The sequence below is a fragment of the Choloepus didactylus genome, chromosome X, assembly GCF_015220235.1.
Source record: "Choloepus didactylus isolate mChoDid1 chromosome X, mChoDid1.pri, whole genome shotgun sequence".
Taxonomy (NCBI): domain Eukaryota; kingdom Metazoa; phylum Chordata; class Mammalia; order Pilosa; family Megalonychidae; genus Choloepus; species Choloepus didactylus.
Window position 1 is genome coordinate 39,365,234 of NC_051334.1, and position 6,008 is coordinate 39,371,241.

Below are 6,008 nucleotides of genomic sequence, written 5' to 3' on the forward strand. Positions count from 1 at the left end.
TGAACACTTCATATGTGGGAGAAGAATAAATCTGTGTCTTATTTAAGCCACTGATGTTTCAGATCTCTCTGTTACTTACAGCCCAACATGGTTCTGATAGGAAATCAGTTTTTTCGCCTGTATGAAGGGACATCAAATTATTCCCTGCAGAGTGCTGCTGAGTCTGGATCTGGCTTTGATCTGAGAAAACCCATCTCTCTCTCCCAGTCTGGCTTCTGCAAGGGCACCCCAGGGGGGTGCGGGCAGGTGGTATGAGAGTGACCCTGCAAGGAAGGAGACTGAGCGTTAGGACGAGAGCATGCCAAGTCCCACATGAATGGGAAGGAAGCTGTGCACCAGGTGGTGGTTTTAAAACATGTCTGCAAAATCTTTGACATTGCCCTTATCAAGAAGTTGGGTCTCATCCAGGCTTATGACTCCCTTCTAACAAATAGAATATGGTGGAAGTGATGCTGTGTGACTTCCAAAGCCGGGTCATAAAAGATGATACAGCTTCCGCCTGGCTCTCTCCCTTGGGATGCTCATGCTTGGAACCCAGCCACCATGTCGTGAGGAGACCCAGGAGCCATTCGCAGGGTCATGAACAGGCATTCTGATTGACAGCCTATGGTCAGATGGACCCCCAGACTTGTGAGTGGGTGGGCCTTCAGATAACGCAGCCCCCAGCTTCGAGCCACGCCAGCTGACGCCACGTGGAGCAGAGACGGGCTGTCCCTGCTGAGCCCTGCCCAAATAGTATATTTGTGAGCAAAATTAATGTCATCATTATTTTAAGCCACTAAGTTTGGGGATGGTTTGTTAAATAGCAAGAGAGTATTGCAACTCCCTACAAGCCAGCATGCCAGCCTATATGGTGCCCTGCTATCACTGACGCTTCCAGAAAGTTCCAACCTCATTTCAGTGCACTCTTGAGTAGAAGGCAAGGGTCCTGGATCACACCTGGGATGGAGGGCTAAAGGGGACACAGGCTGGAGCTTTCAAGTTTCCAAACGGTGACAGTGAGTTCAGGGCAGAGGAAGCCCACTGTCCCTCCCTACCTGCCAGTTCTAATCAGAGAGCACCCTCACACCCAAGTACACATGCACACACGCTCACACACTCACACACGGGAGAAGGTGAACCGCAGGCCAGAATCCCAGCCCCGGGGTCCTCATGCAGCACTGCCCACTCCCCATCTTGACACCTGAAGATTTTCCTTCTAAGGCCTGGATCCCATTTCATTAAGGCTGATCGCATTTCCTAGGTGGACATGACATTACTGGAAGAGTTCCTCAGAATGAAGCCTGGAGCCCTAGCAGCTCAGAGTCAGAGAGAAAGAAAGAGGGAGGCAGCAAGGGAGAGAGAAGACTCCAGGCCATTGTCGCCGTTGATGACGCAGGGGACATCTTTGTCTAGGTGCATCCTTGGTAGCACATCCCCGTGCAGGGGCCCCCATGGCACGTGACTGGGGGAACATTTCCTGGGAAAGCCCCATCCTTACAGCTCTCCCCAGCAGCAGGCCCTCTTTGCATTGCCCTCTCATTGCAATCCTGTGGTCAAATGCGAACTCCCCCCCACCAGGGTGCCGCCCCCTCCCCCTGCCCACGTGCATTTGTTCGCCTTGGGGTGGCTGGGGGAACCCTCTGACCGGGGCACAAGGGAAGGGACATGCGAAGAAAGTGCCTGGCTTCCCCTGCATCTGTTTCCTGAAGCTGCTAACCTGGCAGCTCAGACAAGCCTGCCCTCTTCCATTCTAATGGCCTGGCTGGTCTGCCACTTCCTGCTGCTCTGCAGCTGCCAACATCTGTAGGTCTTTCTTCTGGGCTGCCTTTGTGCTTTGAATATAAGTGCATTTATATCTGATTCCCCACCTCCCACCCCCAACTCCTTAAGGGAAGGGAAGGGAAGGGAAGGAAGGAAGGAAGGAAGGAAGGACGGATGGAAGGGAGGGAGGGAAGAAGGGAGAGAGGGAGGGAGGGAGGAAGGAAGGAAGGAAAGAAGGGAGGGAGGGAAGGAGGAAGGGAGGCAAAGAAGAAGGGAGGGATGGAGGGAGGAAGGGAGGGAAGGAGGGAGGGAAGAGCTGTACTGCAGGACTCAAAGAGGACCCTATCTCCCTATCCCATCTCATGCCTTTCCGTGTTTCCTCTGTCTCCCCCTTAAGAGCACCGTGCAGGGGCCCCTTAGCTTACCCTGTTGCCATCTGCCTCTATTTGAGCACAAACCTGGCAGAGCTGCACTGCCACCAACAGAAACAAGACTTCCAGGTTAAGACCCCAGCTTGCTAAGCAGTCCTTCTTCACGCAAATTCCCAATCAAGATTCTTCAGCAAATTCCCAATCAACATTCCTTTCACAATTGTGGGCCAAGCTCTGTGCTAGGTGCACAGGCACATCACTGAGCAAGGTCTGTGAGCAGGGTCCCTGCTTCCGAGAAGCCTCCATTCTTCTAGGGGAGACAGGCAACAAGCAAATCAATGAGCAAATGGCAAATGATAGGACGTTCCTCGGCTAAGAACCCAAACAGGGTGCGGTGGTGGAACGACTGGGGAGCTCCTTTAGATGGGTGGCCAGGGAAGTTCTTCCTCAGGTGTCCTATAAGTCAAGATATGAAAGGCACAAAGAAGCCAGGCATGGGATGATTGGCTGGAAGAGCATTCCAGGCCAAGGGAACAGCTAGTGCAAATGCCCTGAGGCAGGCTTGAGCTCGGTGTTTGGACAGCCAACTGTGCCTGGGTTTCCCCTGGAAGATGGTGGGTGATATCAAAGACCTCAGCAGATCCCACAGGGCTTGGTAGACTGCAAGAAGGAGTTTAGATTTAGGGAGAAGAGGTGACTTAAGCAGATTTCTATTTTAAAAGATTGCTCTGCCTGCAAGATACCTATTTATTATAAAGGGAAAAAATAGCAATGAAATGGGGAAACCTGGCAGGCACCATCTTACTCAAGGGATTAAAGACAACTCTACCAGGAAGGGGACACAAGGCATAGAGAAGGACCCAGCATCGCTTCAGTGACGTTGCCACCAACGATGCATGACCTGAACCTGGTCACGGGGCAACACCAGGCCAAGCCAAACTAAGGGAAAGACTACAAAATAACTAGCCTGGACTCTTCAAAAGCACTTACGTCATGAAAGACAAAGCCCCAACGGGAGCTATGCCAGATTAAAGGCAAAAGTGACACAGCAACTAAATACACCATGCCAGCTTGGATTGGGTCCTAGACCAGAAAAAAAAAAATATTGTTTTCTTTTGTTACAAAAGACACGAGCGGGGACAACTGGTGACATTTGAATAAGATCTGTCTATCAGGTAACAGTATTGTTTCAATGTTAATTTCTTGATTTTGATTAACTGTACTGTGGCTTTTTAAAAGCATGTCTTTGTTTTTTTTGGTTTTTGTTTGTTTGTTTTTGGAAATGCACCCTGAAATATTTAGGGGTAAAGATTAAAACTTGTTATTCCCCAAAGTTTCAGGAAATAAAAGTAGGGGAGCAGAGAGAATGAGGAGATGTTAACATTTGGGGGATCAGGGTGAAGGGGAGATGGGAACTCTTTGCACTATTTGTTAATCCATTTTTATTGAGATATATTCACATACCCTACAATCATCCACAGTGTACAATCAACCATACCATCATATAGTTGTGCATTCATCACCAGAATCAACTTTTGAACATTTTTCTTACTCCAAAAAAATGAAAAATAAGAATAAAAATAAAAGTAAAAAAGAACACCGAAAGCATTCCATCCTCCTCATCCCACCCTATTTTTCATTTAGTTTTTGTCCCCATTCTTCTACTCAGCTGTCCATACACTGGACAAAGGGAGAGTCTTTGCACTCTTACTTGCAACTTTAAGTCTGAAATTATTTCAAAGTCAAGCGTTTATAAAGTAAAAATTAAAAGGATCACCCTGGCAGCTGGGTGGAGAATAAGTATCCGGAAGGGGACAGGTGGAGGAAGGGTAGGAGTTGCAGAGCAGGGCCAGGGTCAAAGGCAGCTGCCCATGGCCGAGGGGACCCTGCTAGGAGGGGACAAAGACCCAAAGGGCTTCTCATCTTAGGAAAACCACTCAGTCCCCCACTGCTCCACTAAGGGTCCCAGCCAGGGCCATCCAAATGGCTCCTGCGCCCTTCCCTGGCAGCCACAGATGTGAAAGCCCGGCGAGGCTGGAGCCTGTGGCCGGAGCTCAGCTGCGGAAAGCAGGTCAGTGAAGGGAGGGACTGGCTGCGGCCCCCTGCAGCCCGAGAGTGTCCCCCCACTGCTGTCCCTCGCCCCCTCGGCCAGCCTCAGACCCTCAGGCCTCATGCCAAGACCCCTTTGGAGCCCAGCTGGGGCCGGCCAGGGCTCGGTTCTGAAAGAAGAAAGGCGCAGGCTTCCTGGGGGCCGGCCCCGCCTCGGCCTGGGAGGAGGACGCGTGGCGCAGCCAGCAAGGCTGTCTAAACAAGCAGGGCTTTAGCTGCACACCAGGCGCCACACTCATTAAACACGGGGCCAGCCGCGGGGCTAATCTGATGGGGCCGCCTCCAGACGCCCCGTGGCTGCAGGTGGACGGGCGCGCCTCGGTCCTGAGCCTGGCCCGGCGAGTGCCGGGTGGTCTCCCGATTCGGGACAAATGTGCAGGCTGCCCGAGGAGGACAGAAAAGCCTCGTTCTCCCGCCCTCCTTCAGCTTGCACAGAAACAAACGGGGCTGTCATCAGGAAGGACAGGCGAGGGGCTTAGCCGCGGCACCGTGATTGCCTTTTGGAGAAGGAAGCTTTGCTGGGAGCTCCCTCCCCGGCTTGGAGAGCCACCATTTGACACCCACGGCCCACTGGGCTGGGTTAGAGGCTGTTGGGGTGGCAGAAAAAAGCAGGCCCCTAGGAGCCTGTTCCTTTATTCTTTGGAACACTTTCATGGAGACGGCCGAGGCGGGGTGACTCAGACGCTCCAGAATTCAGAGCAGTCGGGGCTGCGGGGCTGGGTGGTGGTGTCAGCCTGTGTGTTGAGCCCGGCCCCTGGCGCCCGGCCAGCTGGGAGGCTGGGAGACGGAGGTTTGCAGGCTCGTAAAAAGAAATCGCTTGTTCCTCTGCCAGACTGGAGGACACGCCAGGTTCTGCAGAGAGGAGAAGCAAAGCGCTGCTGGTGCCGGGACATTCATGCCCAAGGCAGTGCGCTCCTGCAGGGCAGGGGGCGGGAGAAGCTGCTCACCCCGCTGCAGAGATCCGCTGTGTCTGCAGATCCAGGTGAGGAAACTGGGGCGCTGGGAGGCAGAGAGGCTTACTTGGAGGTCCCCACTGATGCCTGCCCCACCCCCCACCTCCCCAGGGCAGAAAGGCCTCTGAGAAACTTGGGGAACCATGGGAACGATGGCCCCAACTTTTCGAGTTAGCCCAGCCCTTTAGACAAGAGCTCGGTGTTCTGCCCAGGCTGGGGCAAGCATAAGGTGAGTCTCTCTTTTTTTTTTTCTTTCCAGAATCTCTGCTCTCGGTTTGAAATGGCACAGCCTCAAGCAGCGGTTCTCAAACTATCTACAGCCTGGGACCAGCTGGGGTTTTGGTAGTCTGCGTTTTGGTGGATTTCTACTCTGTCGTGGACTGACACTTCTGTAAAGTCCGCTCAAGGTGATTTGCTAGGAAAAACAAAATGAAATGAAAAAGAAACATCACACGCAAAATGCAAGCCCGAACTTTTATCCGTTAGACATAACGGACATAACCAAAAAACTCTATCAAGTTGCTATAAAAGTTTCTAAACACTAGCTCCCAATTTCTGTTTGCACCTCATTGTGGGCAGGTGCCAGACAGTTCATGGATTGGCACTGGCCCGGGACCACATTTGTAGTCGTGGTGGGGTAAAGTTGAGGTCAAAAGCATGCAGGTTGTAATCCCTCCTCTGCCCCTAACTGGCTGTGTGGCTGCCCCCTCTAAGCCACCCTACGTCATTTGTACCCAGTAGAGTCACAAATTTACCCACACAGCAGCCAGAGGTGCGAAAGAGAATGTCAGATCTGAATTTTGTTGATAGCCAATCCATCCTGTTCTTTCTC